A 21,145-nucleotide genomic window follows, 5' to 3' on the forward strand; every position below is an offset into this window, starting at 1 on the left:
AAGCCTTAATTGCACAAGATGACTGGAATGTATGTATTGATCGCAAGAGTTACCTAAAACAGAGCAACTGTGTTGGGGAGTTTGGGATTTTGGCAAGACAGAGAACTGAGATTTATGCAACTTGTGACTGAAAACTACTTAATATTAATTAATACCTTGTTCAAGCAAGAAACAATGAGCAAGTATCTTCAGAGTCCATTGTAGCACCTACAAACTGAAAGTCTGTGAAATGTAATTGAATTTGAGAAGATGATTGAACAAAAGATGGAAGCTGTGTACCTCTGCATGGGTAGCATAGATCAGATAGAGCACAACATTCCCTGCTACATTACAGAGACCATGAATGAAATCCTGGGGAAACAGATCCTAAAGAAGACTTGGATCACAGAGAAGATTATTGAATTATCTGATTAACAAAGGGTACTACGAATACAAAGGAAGAATGATGAAACTGCAAGAGATCAAAATCCTCTTACAATACAAGATGCACTGATTAAAATGGCAAAAGAAGAGGGGCTTGAACAACAGTGCATCTATGTACAGAACTTTTGCTGCAAATACCACTAGGAAGGGCTACTTATGGCCTAAACCATCAACACTCTTTTGAAAGGTTTCTCTGGCAGGAAGATTACCATTTCATCCAACAATTGGGATAGGTTTTGCCTAGAACTGTTGTGACGGTGTACCCCATAAGGCTTCATGGGAATATGCTTATGAATGTATATATAATATAACTGGAATATGTTTTATGCTACATATGCCAGGTAACATATCTCTGTAAAGGTTATGATCTACTGAATCTATTAATCCTATTTGTATGCATGTATCATTTTTGTGTTCAAAGTTATGAATATTGGCTGGGCACTGGCTTGATTTTTAAGTAGCCCTTGTAAAGCATTTGGTCAGCTTCTTGGGAAAGGAATGTGTAAATTAAGTGCCCAGTCAAGAAGCACTTAAGGGACAATAAAAAGCAACAGAGAGTCCTGTGGCACCTTTAAGACTAACTGATGTATTGGAGCATAAGCTTTCGTGGGTGAATGCCCACTTCGTCGGATGCATCCGACGAAGTGGGCATTCACCCACGAAAGCTTATGCTCCAATACATCAGTTAGTCTTAAAGGTGCCACAGGACTCTCTGTTGCTTTTTACAGATCCAGACTAACACGGCTACCCCTCTGATACTTAAGGGACAATGGATCTTGGGAGGCTCCAATCCACATAAGAAGTCTACATGAGTACGTTCAAGGTAGCAGGTAAGGAATGGCTGCTGCCTGTAAAAACTGAGTCATACATGGACATGTGACTTGCCCATTGTCAAAGTCAGACTCAGGACTCACAATTTGTCAGACCACTCTGTTTATTAGCAAAGCGCTCTGCTAATACACCCAGATAATGTGAGCACCATGCAAGACACAAACTATCTTATTTATACAGATAAAAGGGCACAAACTTAACAAGATAACAAAAGGAAGCAGAACTGTTTACTTGGGTCTAGATATACATATTTTATTTCCTTACTAACTATTACTGATCTCCTGTTAATATCCCACCATTAGCTTAAGTGGACCCATTATTTCATACCTTAATGTTTCTCTTCCTGACAACTATATTTCAACATTCCTTATTCCTGCTTAAAGGAACGTGCAGCATTTCTTTAGTCCATTCTATTTTAACAATATAATTCATTCTACTTTCACACCATGTAACTCCAAAATTCCATCTTGGAGCTGGACTTTACATAGGAGAGAGGAGGAGGTCTCCACCCACAAGAGAAAGTCTATTTAAACTGTGGGAGACCCCTCCATTTTGTCTTCAGCTGGCTAAAGGGATAGCCTCTCCACCCCCAAGGATACCTGAAAGAAACTGGAACAAAGGACAGTAACTACAAGGGGTGTGAGTGATTGCTGCACCCAGACTAGAAGGAGACTAGTCTGTAAAAGGAAACTTACTGGAATTCCTCTAAGGGTGAGTTTTTTATCTGTATTCAGTTTTATTACTGTATTAAGCTTATATTTGTGTGTTTTATTTTATTTTACTTGGTAATTCACTTTGTTCTGTCCGCTATTACTTGGAACCACTTAAATCCTACTTTCTGTATTTAATAAAATCACTTTTTACTTATTAATTAACCCAGAGTATGTATTAATACCTGTGGGGGCAAACAGCTGTGCATATCTATCAGTGTTAAAGTGGGCGAACAATTTGAGTTTACCTTGTATAAGCCTTATACATGGTAAAACGGATTTATTTGGGGTTTAGACCGCATTGGGAGTTGGGCATCTGAGTGTTAAAGACAGGAACACGTCTGTAAACTGCTTCCAGTTAAGTCTTCAGCTTTGGGGCACGTGGTTCAGACCCTGGGTCTGTGTTGGAGCAGACTGGCATGTCTGGCTCAACAAGAGAGGGTGTTGGAGTCCCAAGATGGCAGGGAAAGCAGGGGCAGAGGTAGTCTTGGCACAATAGTTGGCAGCCCCAAGGGGGTTTCTGTGATCCAACCCGTCACACCTGTATAATGTGAACAAAACAAATTATAAGCTGGAAGTGAAAGAGGCAGAGGACATCTATGCGAGCTCTACTTATCCTGATGAATTGCCTCCTGTGACTGAAGAAGTTGAGGATGTGGTGCGGACATTGAAAAGCTGTAAAGCTCCTACAGTAGATAACATACAAACAGAACTAATTAAAAGTGGTGGAGAGTCACTCATCTGAGCATATCATAAGCTTGTCAATAGGATTTGAGAGTCTGAAAAGTGGACCAAAACTTGGAGACAGTACCTGATAGTCCCTATTTATAAAAAGGGGGATCTGTCTGTCTGTGGAATTTCCCCACAATTTACTCCCTAGTAAAATACTGCTGCACATAATCATTGAGAGAATTGTTCCTATGAGAGAGTATTTTTTTTTCAGCTGAAGAACAAGCCAGGTTTAGGCCCAAGAGCGGTATAGTGGAGCAAATATTCAATCTGTATGTGCTATGCAAGGAAGTGTTGGAGAATGATGGGAAGGCAATCCACGTCTTCATGGATTTTGTTACAGCATTTGCAGCATATTGCAACAAATCTCTTTGGGCAATACTGAAGCTGGTTGAAGTTGGTGAAAATGTAACAAGGCTGATTCAAAATAACTATGGAAGTGTGATGGCTTTGACATTTGTAGGGCATGAGTATTTGGTTTGACTTGAGGACAGGTGTCAGGCCTGCATTCTGTCACTGACTCTTCAATTGTTATCTTGAATAAATTAAGAAGCACAACTGATGGCAACCTACAGGAAGATATAGCTATTGGCCAAAACTAAAAATTCTGTGCTTTGCTAATGATATTTGCCTGATTGGACCATCACAAAAAGAGGTGCAAAAAATTCTAGACAGAGCTGCACTGGAAGCAGAGAAGTTAAGTTTAAAGAAACCACATGAAACGTCAAAGACAATGGTGACATCTAAGTCTGGTGACAAGGTGAAGATGAATACCCAAATCTGAAGAGGCATTAGAGTGCATTGAGCATTTCAAATACCTGGGTAGTATGATTACAAGGGATGCTAAACTTCACTTAGAGTTCCAACATAGAATTGGACTTGTGACTGCTGTTCTAGTGACACTTGGCCATATTTGGAGAAGCAAAGTTATTTCTAGGAAGTGTAAAATGAAATTGCTTCGGCATTTGGCTATGTGCATGTGAGACATGGATGCTGAGGAAACAGGACATTAAGAAGCTTTCTGTCTTCAATTTGAAATGCTGCAGGTGATTGCTGCACATTAGCTATACCTTGCACACAACTAACAAATAGGTAATCACACAAATTTCCAGCATAACCAGAGTGAAACCTGATATCAGTACAACCAGACAAAGAAATCATGAACTCATGAGACCTGTGAGTCGGATAAGCATAGGAAGATTGCCAAAGCAAGTTTTGAAGGGATTGGTGCCAGGTGACAAGGGCAGGTTCTCCTCCCCTCCCCCGGCAAGTGTGGGTCACTGATGTGACTGACTGGACAGGATGCGGTACGGCGCACTTCTCAGGGCTGTGAGAAGACCATGAAGTGTGGAGGAAGAGATTGATGGCCAATTACTCCCCTTTACTTTTCATTGTGATGTGACTTTATAGTGCTTTGCACTGTGATAAATATAATAATAATAATTAATAATAAATCAGAATGACAAATGTTTTAGATGTATTTTAAAATGAGCTGTGATACACCAAGGGTTTTTCCATCATTGTTTAGGATTTTAAAATTGTGTTCCCGATTTCTTATCAAAAGAGTTGGCTAGACATACCCGGCCAAATGCAGTCCATCGATAAGCAAGTACAGCTTCCATGGAAATCTCTGGAGCAGATTCACAGGGGCAAGATCATGGCCTGATCTCATGTAGCCCACAGTGAGGAGGACATAAGGTGCATAACCTTCCCCCACCCATTGCATAGTCCACAGAAAATCCACTCTAGCAGGCCCTGCTGTCAAGAGAGCACAGGATCTGCTTTCAAATTCTTCTTGCTCTGAGAGCAACTTGCCAAAAGAGGGGGCAAGAACTGGTGGAGAATAGAAAGAGCCATAGTTCCACACACCCACTGTTCCCTACACCCGCCAGCAGAGCTGTCCAGCCTCACTGGGGGCACATGCTGCACTCCTTCACAGGACATGGCAAGTTACTCAGAGATCTCCAGGAGGCACTGTGCCTCTCTGAGACAGAGATCCAAAACTAACAGAAAACAAAAAAACAGCCAACCAACAAGATAACCCAAGCAGAGTTTTCAGACCCCAACAAGAGAGAAGGGCCAGAGACCCCATGAAGTCCACCTGGCACTTTGCTATATCTGATTCTACATGGAAGGTGCTCAGACACTGCAGTAAGTGTCCGTGGAAACCCTAAGACAGATTTGCAGATAAATCCTCCCTGTGCTTCCCTTGTGGACATGAAGCTTTACACAGCTCATTGCAATGGACAGTGGCTTCAAAGGGTCAATCTAGACATTTGTGACCTAAGCAGTGGTGTGTGTTAAACAATGCAGCGTAAATGGGTGCAGATGGTAAGTGCTACTTGTGACAACTTGGCGTTTAGTGAATGTGCAGAACGACTGAAATTTACAAACAAAAGTCTAGCTTCTGTCACCTATACTCACCAGGAGTTATACTCACTGGATTCTATCCTGTTAAATCATGAGTAGTAATTGAGGGTAATTTCCATTTATTTTTAATTTTGAAGAAGTAAAAACATGTTTAGAAGCTAAGTACATTGCTTCTCAAGCCCACGCAGAGAAGGACGATGTGTTGACAGATCCAGTTGACATTAAGTTTTCCAAAAGTTATTCTTTGACACAGAATTTCAATAGTTCTCCCTCCTCCTCCGCATTTTTGTTTATACTGTAGCTTTTCTCTGTGCTTATATTTTTTGCATGACATAAATTATACTAATAGCTAATGTCATGGGAATACATCTCTTGTTGGTTTAACATTGTTTATCAATTTTTTTTCTCCCTTCATTCTTTAAACTATAATTGTCATTTTCCCTAAAATATGTTAATGCTCTCCAAGATTTTCTGTTGTATAATCTTAAATGTATACGTGGAATTGAAAACAATGGGCCAGATACATCACTAGGCACTGGCTGCTTTGAGCCACTCTAATGTAACAAACAGACCTAACTCTACCTTAATATTGGCTCAGTCCTGCCAGGTGCTGAGCACTCTGACCCAAGTCCAGCCAATCATTTAAACATATGGCTTCAGTGGGACTATGCACTGGCTTAAAGAGCACGCTTACATGCCTCACTGGACATTGGGGACAGAGCATTCAGCATCTTGCAGTATCCAAGCCCTTTGTGTACATAGAGCCCAATGTGCAATGAAGAGGACAGAGCCATGTCCTTTGTTTTTTATGTCTTAGGGCAGCAGTTCTTAAACTGTGGGTCAGGACCCCAAAGTGGGTCATGACCCCATTTTAATGGGGTCACCAGGGCTGGTTTACACTTGCTGGGGTTTGGGGCTGAAGCACAAGCCCCACTGCCTGGGGCCGAAGCTGAGGGCTTCAGCCCTGGGTGGCAGGGCTCATGTTACAGGCCCCCTGCCTCGAAATGAAGCCCTTGAGCTTCGGCTTTGCCTCCCCACATCCTCCCCAGGGCGGTGGGGCTTAGGTGGGCTCAGGCTTCAGTTCCTCCTCCTGGGGTCATGTAGTAATTTTTGTTGTCAGAAGGGGGTCGCAGTGCAATGACATTTGAGAACCCCTGTCTTAGGGTGATTGTTGCTTATTGATGGCAGAACAAAACAAAGCCATGAGTGAATTATCCTTGGTCATTCCAAAGGAATGAAGCAATGTATGGAGCAACCCCCATTTAAACAAAACTCTTCATTATCCAAAGGGCCTTCTTGTCTCCTGACAGTAGTACCTACCATGTGTTGCACACCTGCTTGCCCTGTTTTTTCTGAAGGTTTTTGCCAACTGAGGTTGTACCATATTACTCTGAATTCTGGCCCATACCGTATTTCTACCAAAACAGAAGACACCTGAGGCTATATTGTGGGTTTAAGGGCATGTCTATGCTACTGCTTAAGTCAATCTAACGTATGTCGTTCAGGGGTATGAAACAGGCACCCACCTGAGTGACGCAAGTTACAGCCACTTAAGCACTGTCCATACCAGCACTATGTTGGTGGGAGACGCTCTCCCACTGACATTACTCCACCTTCATGAGAGGTGAAAGCTATTATGCTGATGGGAGAGCATTCTCCAGTTGGCATAGACCATCTTCACCAGCTGCACCGATATAGCACTTCTAGGGTAGACTAGTCCTAAGTCACAACCCTATGTTAGGGCTAGTGTGGTGCAGTATGCATTCACTACCCTGCTCAAATGGCCAGTTCTGCTGGGCAGTGCAGATGGCAGATAGGAATGGCAAGTGTGCTTGCCTCTCTGCGGGAGGAAGTTGGGAGCAAACAGAAAAAAATTCTCCTTCTGGCCTATCTACATATGAGTCAGTCACAGTCTGGACCCTTTTAATTATTATAGGGTGTGATTTTCATAGCTGCTGAAATGCAATTGGGGAAATAAAATGACAATGTATTGACAGTGGTTCTTAATAGCATTATAAACATAGGTAACTCCAATGGACCAAAAGATAGATAAATAGTATGTTAAGAGAGTTTCTTAGTCTAGTGAGGTGGACTTTGTTTAGAAAAGAGTTGCTTTTGACTTTGCCAGTATGGGTCCAAGCTCTTTCCAGAATGTGTCCTTTGTCTCCTCTTTGAGATTTCATCAGCACTATTTCTAATGGGTAGGAACTCTCTGAATAGAGATGTTGCTCATCCAGACATATTCAGAACTCCAAGGTGGAGTCTGTTTCTTATTGCTTGCTTTAAAAGTCACTTATCAGATTGTCTTTGAAATTCGTTCGCTTCTTGTTTTTATTTCCTTAGAAACACAGCCAATAAGGAATGCAGAAGAAGCCAAGTGGCACTGAAGAGAAAGCTGGAGTAGAAATGTAATCTTTCACTCAGATTGAAATCTTTTCTTCTACTGCTTTCTCTCTGTCTCACCTGAGATATTGTTCTTTGTGTGTTCCTCTCTGGGAAGAAATATTCAACACACTTTTAAGCAGCTTGATTTTATTGGGGAAGGTGATGATGAGCTGGAGGTAACATGAGTCAGATTAAGTGCTTTCAGGTGTTGTGTCTCACTCAGGCTGCTGGTTTCCTTTCCCCCCTGATAATGTATTTACAAGGACAGGTCTTTTCTCATCTTCATTTGTGCACATCACAAAAAACACCTCGTTATTTGAGACAATTGGCAACTGTCCCTGCTCAGGATTGAAGAAGCCGAGTTTGGGAAGGTCAGTTTTGATGTGTATTGGCAGAGCTGCACAATGCTCCATGAGTGAATTTGTCTAAGCAGTACTAAGTCCCCCTGCATTAACCATACTAACTTTTTTAAAAAGCATTTCTGTTTATACATCAGTGCTAGATTGTATCCTGGTTCTACAAGGCCATGCAGGGTATCCAGGGAGATTAAAGACCCACCCTCCAGTGGAGCCACATAGAATCAGCCCAGATTAGGGCTCTGAGTTTGGGCAGGGTAGCAGGGGCTGTGTGTAAGATAACCTATCCCACAACATCAAATGGATGAGGAGAGGCAGGGAGTGGGTGGTCCCTGTTTACAGAACATTCTCATGGAGAGGAATGATGGTCTGGTAGTTAGGCTGCTAGCTGGAACCCTGGAAGATCTAGGTTCAAATTACTGCTGTGTCATGTGTGATGATTGTTCTCTTTGTGCCTCAGTTCCCTCTCTGTAAACTGGAGACAATAACACTTCCCTACCTCATGCGGGGTGGGGGGTTGTGAGGATAAATATGTTAAAGATTGTGAGGTGCTCAGAAATTATGGTACTGCAGCCATATAAGCCTACCTAAAATAGATTATTGTGTGGAGCTTTAGCTCTGTAAAAACAGTTTATTGCATAGCATCGTGTGTGCGGGGAAGATTAAATTATTCCCCCACTTCCCACCCCTACAACATACCCTGGTCAAGAGTGTTCACTCTCTGAGATACAATTCTTTCCAGGGCTTCTCCAAGAGTGGGGCATCTACATGCCTCCTCATAATCAGGGCTGAGTCTAAAGTTCCATCTGTTCCCTAATGAGTACATGCCTGTATAAATCCCATGTAATTTACCTTGCATTTAAAAAAAAAAAAGAATGGGGAGTGGAAGTTCCATCTTTGTATTTATTTTGCCTCATAAATATGCATTTTCCCCATGACCCTCCTGCATCCTGGCACAGAACTGTGCTGTTTTTCATTTTACCATTATAAAGTGTCACATAAACAACCAGTTCCAACAGAGACACAAAAAATCTTACATTCAGCTGAGCCCATAGCTTTCCTTTAATAATCAAATGCTTCATGTAATCCTTTTTAAACTGACCATTATGAATGTCTATTTGATCAGCCTGTGTGCTTCCTTTGGATATCTGATTAGCCAACACTGTATTGCATGCTTTTTTTTTCCCGGTCAGAAGGCATCTATCTTCTACTAATGTGGTTCCCGTCACCATAAGATGCAAAGACTTTTCATGTATTTAAAAATAGAAACAAAAATTTTTTCTTTCTTTTTCCCAGCCACTAGGAAAACCAGCTTGATTAGTTTATAGGTTGGTTGGTTGTGTAGATTTGTATGCAAGGATAAGTGTGTGAGCTGTGTCTCTGTGTTTGTGTGCATATGGAAATGATTATGGGAAAGCTAAGTTGAAGAAAGGAGTCTTGCTTTTGGTTCTGAAAACGGTTAGTTCCCTTGTCATCCTTCTCTCTTACGGCAGTGAGTTCCATAGTCCAGTTCCTTTGGAAGGTCTCTTTCCTGCACTCTGAACTGCCTCTTCTCTGGAGAACAGTTTCATTGTTCCAGTGGAAGGCAGCTGTCATGCGAGGTCATGATCACAGGGGGAGAACTGATCTCTCATCTAGCTAGGACTTACCCAATGGAGGGCTTTCAATGCTAGGATAAAAACCTTGCACTATCTGGACTCCGTGCAGAGCACCAGCATGATGAGTTCATGGTGACCTGTGTTCCAAAGATGATGGGCTGCTGTATTTTGTACCAGATTATCTTTTTCAGGGTTTTATTCCAGATAGTTCAGTGGAACAATACTGATTTTCAACAGCTGAAGTTACATCTAAATAAATTGCAGCGCTAAAGCCTGGACATGGATCATGAAACCATGGATGCCATGGCCAGTTCTGTGTCTGACAGGAGAGAGCATGATTTTCTAGCCAGTCAAATGGAAATGGGTGTCTTTTGCAGCTATGGCTATTTTGAGCTTCCAGTACCACTGGAGAGTCCAAAAGAGTCCAAGGCTGCAGACCAATTTAATAATCAGAGGGCAGGTGCCTTTGATTGGGGAGGAATGTTATAGAGGAGGCAAATTCCCCAAAGCAATCCCTCTTCCCATCAGCGTATCCGCAGGCAGCTGCTTTTCATCCAATTAAATAGGTGCACTGAAAAACCCAAGAGATCTTTCAGCTCTAACCTGAGACTCATCAAAGTGATATTGCTGAACCCGTCTTCTGGCTATTGCTGTGGACAAACACAAGGCAGTCCTGCTCCTGCAATAGTGTCAGTCTAAACCCAAGTCATGGCATCCACTTAGCACCTCTGTGGGAGACCTAAATGGATTTTGTAAATTCCATTGGTAAATTAGTGCTAGAGCCATTCACATAAATCTTGCCAGTGGAATAATTTACCACAACTGTACTATTATTAATGTTCAGTAAATTAGGTCCATAAAACAACATTTGCCTTGCCATTAACAGAAGATAATCCACAAAGCTAATTTCTACCCCCTCTTTATTTTTTTATAATGCCCTTCAGCTCTCTAAGCGGCATGTACTCATCAGTATATTGATAGCACTAACGCAGCATACTCTTCAGATCAATTACTGAACTAGGGAGACTAGTACAGACAATCTTTACTTGTGGTCTGAGAAAAAAATCATTATTTATGAGAGCAAACAAAACTGTATCATTGTTCTTCAATACAAAACACATGTTCCTGGGAGCACCAGCCATTTTCAGACTATCATTAGTCAAAGTACAGGTTAGCCCATGACAATATTGGTGATTTCAGAATCTGGCTGAATTGACATCTTAAAACAAAACAAAACCCCAATCCTGGGAACAACCAAGACAAACAAAAATGATTAACAACCACTTTAAAAGGTAGCCAACGGACAAGTGTCACAGAGCATGAGACAGCTTCATTATGTGTGTTACTAGCAGCTCTTTTTCTTATGTTTATAAATAAAAACCCCAAGCCCTATGTTGCAATAATATAAAGGCTGTGTGAACATTGATGCCCAATTCTTAACACACGGTGTTGTATTTAGGGGGAAAGTCTTAATAGTGTGTAGGTAATCAGCCCGATCTCTCCATTTTCTGATTTTTTTTTCATTTAAACTGAACTCTTTAAGTGCAAGGCTGTGAGTTGCTGAGCATCCTCAACTCCTGTTGAACTCAGTGGAACATGTGGATGACCAACACAAGATCAGGCCCTTACTCGGGGCTTCTGCAATGAATGTTTGCAGAAATGTTTTGATGTGAAGATGACATCAGAATACCCAAGCAGAAGAGTCTTTCTGGACAGTGCTTCAGGTATAAACAGCTATGTGGAGAATTGTCCAGTCAAGATGACGACCATACTCAATAAATAATCCCCAGAGTAATGAGTGTAAAGGATTCCAGCCTCAGGAGGTGTATAGCATGATTTGTAGGCAACATAAATATCACTGTATCATTACACAGTTTGGATTCAATGGAGGTAAGTGGAACAGTGCATAGTCTGTGTGAACACTTTTGCATGTGAGGTTTTTATTCCGGAGTCCAACTGAGTAAACCCAACCTGACTCTCAACTTTGTTCTCTCTGGAGGAATCTCTTTCAGAAGACCATATTCTAACCCAGCACTTCTTCTGGAGAAAGGCATATCTCCACAACTGTGCACAGTCTGATTTTATTTATACAAACAGAATACAGCAAATTCTCACATCTGTCTTTTTATCTGTATTTTTCTAAGTGCAGTGAAATAAGGGGATGTGATCCATAGAAAGTAGGCATGTTCTTTCTACAGCTCTACTGCCTGCACAGCTACCCCCCCTCCCAGAAGTACTCATATGGGCTCAACATACTTGAATTTATTCTGTCTATAGATGGAGTGAGTGACTGACTGCCAAGGATCATGTCCATCTTTGTTCTCCCACCTGGACCATTCATGCTATGCAAGCAGAGGTGGGTGAAGAGTGCTTCTGCAGGTGTCAGCTGGGATTCACCAGGGAACCTACAAGGGAAAAGTAGGAGAGAGAAGAACTTATAACCATGCAGCACCAGCCAGGGAACATGATGTGGAGAATAGGGATGTTGGTCCTAATGTGGTGGGGGAGGGGGCAGAAAGGGCACTTCCCCCACCTAGCAGCCTTTAGGTATATGCATGATGCCATTGCAAACATATTATGCAATTAACAAAAGGAGGCTCAGGACACAAATCTTCAGATGCTCCAGTGTTGCGACCTGAGGGCACCAACCAACCACGGCAGCACCCTGTGCCCCTCCACCACAGCCCTAATTCGAGCTTGCTGTGGAAGGAACACCTCAGAGGGCTGTAAAGTGTGCCCACCCTCCATTCACCCAGCAGTGGTGACTCCTGCACCTCAGGGCTGAGCCTGGCTCCCCATTCCAGGTGTTGTGACAAGGGTTGTCAGGTGTCCAGTTTTCAACTAAACACCCACTCGAAAAAGGACTCTTCCCAACCCTCCCCAGTCCGGTGAAAATGAGTGAGTGAATGAGGGTTGGGGAGAACGAGCGAGGGAAGGAGGGAGGATGGAGTGAGCGGGGCGGGGCCTCAGAGAAGGGGCGGGACAAGGGTGTTCAGTTTTATTCAGTCAGAAAGCTGGCAACCCTAGTTGTGACATTGCACACAGGTCATGTGACACTGTTACCCCACACATCGTGTTGCAACACCACCCACTCAAATTTGGCCCAGCCACCCCTCCTGAATAGCACTCTGACCCTGTGTGCAGGTTACAATACCTGGAGAGGGGAGCTGGCCGGGCCTAGCCCCATGGGACAGGAGTCACTGCTGAGAGATGAGAGCAGGGTGGGTTCACTCTCCAGCCTTTCCCCTCCCTTCCCTCAACCTTCCCCTGGGGGCCAGGATTAGGATTGTGGTGCAGCAGGAAGGATGCTTCTGTGGGTAGTCAATGCCTTTTTGATGCGGCAAGGAGGAGGATAAATATACCCATTGACTAGGGAGACTCCATGCACCATTTGGTGGTCATAATACACAGGCATGTTAACGTGTGAAATTAGCAAACCAATAGAGATATCTGAAAGTGGCACCCCCAACAACCATCCTCCCTGGCTGCAAAATCTGGCTCCATCATTGGTGGAGCCCTCCTGCAACAACTGGGGGGACAGGAGTGATAGCCAGCAGCAGCAAAATTCTCAAATTGGGAGAGGAAGGATGTTCTCACTTCATCCCATTGGGTTCTGGATTCCTGGAATCTGCTGCTGCTACCCCAGATTCCCACCTCAGAGTACAAGGTTTTGCCCCTCTCTCATTTATATGAATCTTTGGCCCCTGATAATCCACTGCTGTTGCCACAGTATTGCTGCTGAGCTCCTGCTCTCCACTGGAGTCCCTTCTGGCCTCGGATTTCAGTTTGCAGTCCTCAGTGAAATTTGTGCAACATTCACTCACTCACACACAGAAGAATTTATAATATAATATATCAAGTCATGCATAGTTTTTTAGAACATGGCAGTCACAGAATCCATGACTCCCATAGTAGAAATCCAGCTTTGGATCTAATAAATAATGTATTAGACATTTTTTCTTTCTGTATATGGTGGCTTGCTTCATGAGACATGCAAATTAGTTCCATCCTACTCTTTAGTGAGTACAGATGCTCTCTCGGCTTTTGTTACCTGTTAACTATAAGTTATTATTTACAGAACTCTAAAATTTATTGGGCAGGGTTAGTTAATTGAAGGAACAAAAGGGAAAAACCCAGACTGTTGCCTAGTGTATGAATTAATTGTACGAAACATTTATCTGAAATTTAGTCTGAAAATGGAAAATAAAATTAGCAACAAAATTTCAAATCTGGTGGTACAGGACCGTAAAGGACAAAAAGAACTAGGCCTTGTCTAAACTACAGTTTTGTCAAAAAAAAAAAGTCAGCTTTCGTTGACAAAACAGTGGAAGTGTACACACTGAAATACTCCTCCCACCAAGGTAACTTCCCGGCTACACCAACAAAATAAAGCCACCTAAATGAGCAGCATAGAGCTTTTTGCGATGTAGTTAGCCAAAAAAGGCAGCGCCAGAGGCCTTTTAATCTAGCAAAGGCACATTCAATGGTCATTCGGCACCTGCTGAGCCTGTTGTTGAAGCACTCCTTGCTGCTGTCTAGGTTCCCAGTGTAAAGCTTCATGAGTCGCAGGAGTAAGGGTTAGGCTGGGTCTTCCAGGATCACTATGGATATTTGCACATCCCCAGTTGGAATCTTCTGGTCTGGAAAGAAAGTCCCAGCATGCAGTTTTTATACAGTCCAGTGTTCCTAAAGATGCATGCATCGTGCACTTTCCCTGACCAACCCACATTGAAATGGCCCCAGTGATCCACCAGTGCCTGCAAGACCTTGGAGAAGTAGCCTTTTCAGTTGATGTACTACATCACAAGATGGTCAGGGGCTAAAATTGGGATATGCTTGCCATCTATCACCCCACTGCATTTAGGGAATCCCAATGCCTCAAAGCCATCAATTATTTCCTGCACGTTACCAAGAGTCACAGTCCTTTATAGCAGGAGACAATTAATGGCCCTGCACACTTGCATCACAGCAAACTCCACAGTGGCCTTTCCAACTCCAAACTATTTGCGATTAACCATCTGGATTTCCAGCTTCCAAAAAGTGATCGTCACTTGCTTTTCCACTGTGAGGGCAGATCTCATTGTGATGTCCGTGCACTGCAAGGCAGGGGTGAGCTCTGCACACAGTTCCAGGAAGGTGGCTTTGTGCATCCAAAAGCTCTGCAACCACTGCTCATTATCCCATACCTGCATAATAATACAATCCCAGTGCTTGTTTCCCAAGCCCAGTACCAACGGTCCACCATGTGCAGCTGCTCTGTGAATGCCAACAGCAATAATGAATTGTTCCTTTCCATTACACACAGCATGGCAGGCATCACAGATTCGCTTTCTGTTTCCCACCTCATGAAATACTGCAGGACCAGCCACATTGTGTTCATAACACTCATCACCAGACTGGTCAGCAGTTCAGGATCCATGCTTTCAGGCAGAGATGACAAGCACACAGTTTACAAGGGGCTGTTCAAAAACTGCATGAAACGAAGTAAGAAGCACATGGAATGATGGGACAGAAAGAACTGCATCATGGGATGTTGAACATGCTCCCATGAGGCACTGAGATCCGTTCCCAGATCTCCCTGTGGCAGAGGGTGGCGAGTTGTACAGTGGGATAGCTATCCACAATGCAATGCTCTCTCAGTCGACGCAAGAGCACGGAGTGTGGACGCACTCCACCGACCCAATGAGCATTGTGTGGATGTGCACAACCGATGTAATTAAAGCAGCATATGATTGTTGACCTAATTTAAGTCGACTTAAATCTGTAGTATAGACAAGGGCGCAGTGGAGGATTTCACATATCAAGCTATTCCTGAAATCAAATAAAGTTTTACTTTAAATAAATGCTACACTTGGACTTTGTCAGAGAAGTGTATCTGGCCTAATCACCTGAAGAGCTTTACATCTTACTCCTGAAACACTTCACACATTCTGTGGCAGATTCTCAACTCGCACCACTTTGCATCGGGAGTAATTCCATTCAAATAATTGGAGTTAAACTAGAGTAAAATTGGTATAAGTCATGCCTTGTATAGATTGCTGGTCAAAAAATTTTACATGCAGACCATGAAAAAATTAATATGGAAAGAAAATTTTTAATTTTGTGCAAAATTTTTCATGGCATTTCCTGTTTTATTCAATGAAGTAAAAACTACTAGAAAAGAAAGAGGGAAAGAGAATGGCAGGAAACAATTGTGGTCTTCAAAAACTGACATGTTTTCAGATTTTGTTTACTTGAAAAAGTGGAAAATTTTAACCAAAAGATTTTTCTATTTTGGTAAAAAAAAGCCGTTTTTAATTTAAAAAAGATATTTAAATTAAAACATTTCAACCAGCTATACTTATATACTCACCCATCACTGAAAATGGTACCAGCTGTGGGGTGGCCCATTTATCTATTCTACTCCATCAATGCTACTTTTAGAAGAGGAAGGGAAGACTAGCTTCATTCACTGAAACTAAATGGGCCCAGAGGGGATTTTAGCTAGCCAGAAAGTAATTACCCAAGCTAGAATTTTGTTAGTGCATTGGATTAACCCTGCCCTTTCAAAATTGTCACGGTGGATATAATGAACACAAATGGCCTGGATTTTAAGTTTTGCCTATAGAATATTTTTATAATTTCACTTTACTCATCTATTTTTTTTAAATCATTATTACTATAAATAGTCATGGACTCAACTAAGAACCTAAGTGATCAGTGAAAAATTCAAAGGCTTATTGCTATTTAGATATTATCTTCCAGACAGTATCATCTTGTGAGAGCTAAAATTCACCATCAGACCTGTACCTCACATCAAGCCCTATCTATGAGATACATGGTGTTATATTTTACAGTTTAAAATAAGGAATGTAAGGCCAAATTCTGCTCTCAGTTACATCGGTGCAACTCCAGTGAAGTCAGTTGTGTTGCAACAGTAACAGAATTTCCCTTAGTCTGTCTTTGCTATGGTTTCTAGAACAAAAAGAGTACAAGTCGTTTTTAAAGCCTACATTTTCACTTTGTCTTGTACTGATGCTCTCAAACAAGGCAGCTTTAGTTCCGAGCTAGTACAGCTCAACTAAGATACTCAAAGAAATATCCCTGCAGCAACCTTCCATATCTTTAAGACTCCTAGAAACGTTGTTCACATGCTGCTTTGCTGATCCCAAGAGAGAATCTATAATACAAAAAGAATCTGGACTAGAGAAACTGCAAAACAAGTATAGTGCTTATGGTTTAGAGAAAGAAAAACAGAATTAGAACTGTTTGGACTTCCAGGAGAGTCAGCTCTGTCCTTGAGCAAACTGATATGGGGAAACTAGACATATAAAGGAGATTCCTGAGCTTTCATTGGGATTGTCTGCTTGCAGAGTTGTGCTGGTTTAACTAAAAGCATTTTTTTAAAATCACACCTTTTGGGGTAAATTGATATAAAAGGCGGTTGGAACAATTTTATTTGAGTTTAAACTCAGGCCTATTCTGTTTAGCTGAAGTCAAGTAAGAACTGGTTCAAGCTAAACTGCAATAAACCAGTCTTAAATCAAAATCCACGTGTCTATACTGCAGTTTGCATCAGTTTCACTAAACAGGGCAAGTTTGTGTGGAGACAAGGTTATTATAAAAAAGTAAGTTTAATCCTGATAATATAAAGCAATCACTAGCAGCTTGGCTCCACTTCTGTCACAAGAGGCTGGAGGACACCCCCCCCTTCCAAAAAACAGAGACGTTTTAGATAAGATGAGTCAATTAAGTTTGGGGTGTGTTTTAAAAGATCACTCTCCCCCAAATCCTGAGGCTTAAATTTGTGCACAGTGCTGTGATGATGGTGGACAGGCATCAGTTGCTTTTGGTGTGATCGCACCAAAGAGTCATTTCACAGATCTGTGCCAAAATGCTAAGGCCAGCTCTGAGCTCCGATCTCTTGACAACTTCAGAATAAAATTACAAAAAGGTCAAACACCTACTTGTTAGAAGCAGGGTAGTTAAATGAGAGGGGATGAATAAATGTATCTAGTACAGGTAAATTAGTGTGAAATGGGAGAGCAGATTAATGTCAATGGGCTTTAGATCAGAACCTTATTCCAAACTGTCGTGCTCACAACTACTCCAACAATGCTTACCTTCCAAGTTATTGTCAGTCATAATAATAATAATAATATAATAAAAATATTTTTGAATATGAAGCACTTATACAGTGCTTCACAGTACAAAAGCACTGCTGAAATGTTAACAGATTACTCCTCACAACCCCTACAGAGCAGATAAGTTTTATTATCCATTTGATAGATGGACATACAACAATGGAGAAGTTAAGTGACCTGCATGAAGCCACCCCATGAGCCACTTATAGAGCCAAGATGAAAATTCAGGAGTTTGCGCCTTTTAGCCCTACACTCAAGACTCAAAACTATGTCAACTCTTAATGAACCAAGATCATACTACTAAATGCTATGGTGCCAAAGACAACCCAGACAGGATGCTGATGGGATTTGGGTGACAATGATCTATATATTTCCATGAAACAAATAAACAGTAGTCACTGGAAGAAGATTTGTATGTTTCTTAAAAGGACAAGATGTAATAAAAGCAAACCAGTGGTTTTAAAAAGGAAAAAACACAAAAAAAGAAAAGAAAGAAAGCTGTTCCTAAAAGTAAACTTGAGCCACCAAATGTGTTTATTGTAAAGAGCCCAGCATGTGGTTGCATCACAAATATACAATATCTTGCCTCTAGAATAAACTTCCAAACAGTTATGTTTCCTTTTATAAGAGAACTTAAAGTATGTTTTTTACACCATAGCTTTGCATTTGCTCCACCATTTTCAAAAACGATTTAAAGGGCTGAAACCATTTTTCAAAGCAAGTCCAGAGAAACCACTTAGAGTCATAGCAGTCCAGAGAATCTGCAGAGACAATAAGTAATGTTTTCCTGCTTTGGCACAACAGTTGATAGGCCAAACCTGGGGCCAGCAGCTGTGGAAATTCTTTTGGAGAGGATGATATAGTTGGGCAAGCCACCTACAACTCTTTCCCTCAAGTTAAGTGCTGTGTAATTGGTAAACCCTCTCTGCTGTATACAGCAACAACTTTATCGGTCCTACAAACTTATAAACAATGCAACATATTTTAGGTGCCAGTAGATGGAGCTCTTTAGATTAACTATCTACATATACAACATCTCTCTCATATATATAATTTCTTTAACACCAATAGGGGAGCTAGAGCCAGCCAGTGCTACCCAAAAAATGGGAGGACCGAGCTGAGGAGGGGATTGGACCAGGCAAGTTGAGAGATGTGCTGATTCAATGCATCTCCTGGGGAGCCTCCATTGACAGGGCTGGATTTTAAAGCAGCCTTCCCTTGGCATAAACCCAGGGGAAGACAGCCAGTGCTATCCCCACCTCCATTACAGCTGTCTCCACAGGTAGAGGTGAGTCCAATCTGCATAACCTAAACCTACAGAACCTGAACCTGTATTTGGCCGAATCAGTTTCATAGGCAGTAAGGGAGATTTAGATTAGAAATATTTTCCTAATATCTATCTATAAGGGTAGTTAAATTCTGAAATAGGCTTCCATGGGAGGCTGTGGAATCCCCACCATTAGAAGTTTTTAAGAAGAGGATGGACAAACACCTGTCAGGAATGCTCTAGATTTACATGGTCCTGCCTCAGTACAAGGTGCTTGACTTGACCTTTCAAGGTCCCTTCCATCCCTACAATTCTATGAACTTATCAAGGGGTTGTGGTGAATTCTCCATCACGTTAAGTCTGCATATCAAGACTGGATATCTTTAAAAAAAAATATGCTACAGTTACAACAAAAGTTATGTGCTTGATGCAGGAATCACTGAGTAAATTCTGTCTATGGCCTGTGTTATGCAGGAGATCAGACTAGATGATCTTTCTGGCTTTAAAATCTGTGGATCGTGCCAAAGTTCTGTCTTGGATTACTTTTGGGATGGGACAGGCCAGGAAGGAAAGGAAAAGAAGTGAAAACAGAGGCAATCTCTTTTTATTAGAATGCTTACAAAATCTTTTTCTAGTGATTATTGGCTGTACCTAGCAGAAATAACTCTCTTTTGACCTTTGCAGCTATGACTGCCAATATACAGTGTACTCTTCTCTTTCAAATATGTTCATATTCTGGAATTTGCCCTTTGGCTTGTAATGTGAAATAACCGTACAAAGAAGAATCAATATACCAGGACCTCAGAGTGTGTGTGTGCACCCCTGCCCTCTACTAAAACAAATTAATTGCATGTTTATTACATTTTTCTGTACTGGCTCATTAGTAGGGGTCTGTAGTGTGAGACTCAAAAGAGAGGCCAGGAAATTGAAAAATATTGAGCCAAACACTCGTCTCAGTTATACCCACTGAAATCAGATGGGATTGTACAGGGCAAATGAGGGTACAATTTGGCAATTATGTTTCATTCATAATGCATTCATAAATATGTACATAGAGTAGGCATGGACTAGCACATTCGTACCAAACCTGATTTTTGAATTTTTCACTAGAAACCATACAAAATTAATATAAATAAAGATCGTGAGCTTATTTTTCCAATATGGATGCCTAACTTGAAGCTCCCAGGTCTGCATCTAGATGTTCAAATTGATAATTTCGTGCCTGAATACTCATGTGTCGGCATCTAGGAGCTAATCTGAGCACTCAAATGCAGAATTCAGAATGCTAAATTAAACAGGGCACTGTGATGAGAGAGTTTTTATCTGTTAGTGTCACCCTTTGGCAGGGCAGGGAGCCACAGCAACCTGGCTCCATTCCCCCCCCCCCGCCCCCAAACACACACTTTGCCGTCAGACCCCGACTCTGCATTTGTCAAGTCCTTGTCAAAGACTGACCCCTCCTGGCCAGGTCCTTAATAGTCTCTGTCCCCTTTAGGATAATGGAGAAGCAGTTCTGTGGCTCCAGTGGGGGTGAACCAGTTCTCCAGAGCATAGGAACTTCTTCTCTAAGAGTCCCTGGGATAGGTGAAGGAGTCCAGGTCCACCCACTGCGCTGGGTTCCAGCTCAGGGCCCTTGTTTGGAACATTCAGAACCAATCCTTCTCAGTTCCTTGCTGTTCCCTCAGCTACTGCTTACCTCTGTAGTTTTCCCCAGCTTCTTGCCCTGCTTTTCCCTCTTCCGTGGGTTGGTTGGTCTGGCAGCTTCTCACCCCTCTGCTGGAGGATCCTCTCTTTGCAATCCCCCTCGTCTCTCTGGCAGGGCAGCCACCCCACTCCTGCCTTGCAGCCCTTTTATCTTCACAGCTGCTGTGGGGCTGTCAATCAACTCTGTCTGAGCAGGCAGGCAGTTGCCTTTTTAACCCTTTGGCTGCTGAAACAGCATGGAGTATATAGACCCCCATTATGAGCCCACTATCAATTCTCCAAAAATTGACACTTTTCATTGTACTGCAGCATAATAACATGTGTAACACACTTCCAAGCCAACCAGTTAGTGTTAGCAGATTTGGAGAAAGATTAAGATAAAAGATTGTATTGCAAATGAGTGTTTTGGGCCAAGTTGCAACCAGAGACTATGCAAAAGGATATGACCTATTAACACCCAGACCCTTTCTTTAGATATGCTGCTAGGTTTGCACACACAACGACATTCAAATAGCACAGAATATACAAGTCAAAGTGTCTCATTTCTATTTTAGTTTCTTGATCCCGATGTAAGAACAAAGTGTGTCATTATGACACTCTGTATCTCAGGGGAACACCCTGCACCCCCGTGTTCATTCTTATAATATGA

At 42.0% G+C, this 21,145-nt stretch overlaps 1 long non-coding RNA gene across 1 annotated transcript; it reads right to left on the reverse strand.

The window, feature by feature from the left end:
• Window positions 1-10,307: 10,307 nt before the first annotated feature.
• On the reverse strand, window positions 10,308-20,657 carry LOC112059418 (uncharacterized). Its single transcript, XR_002888711.3, has 3 exons — window positions 20,489-20,657; window positions 13,901-14,042; window positions 10,308-11,807 (listed from the first exon to the last, which is right to left on the reverse strand). It is a non-coding gene; the product is annotated as an uncharacterized LOC112059418 (long non-coding RNA).
• Between the last annotated feature and the right edge of the window lie 488 nt (window positions 20,658-21,145).

Source organism: Chrysemys picta, chromosome 1 (genome assembly GCF_011386835.1).
Source record: "Chrysemys picta bellii isolate R12L10 chromosome 1, ASM1138683v2, whole genome shotgun sequence".
Classification (NCBI taxonomy): domain Eukaryota; kingdom Metazoa; phylum Chordata; order Testudines; family Emydidae; genus Chrysemys; species Chrysemys picta.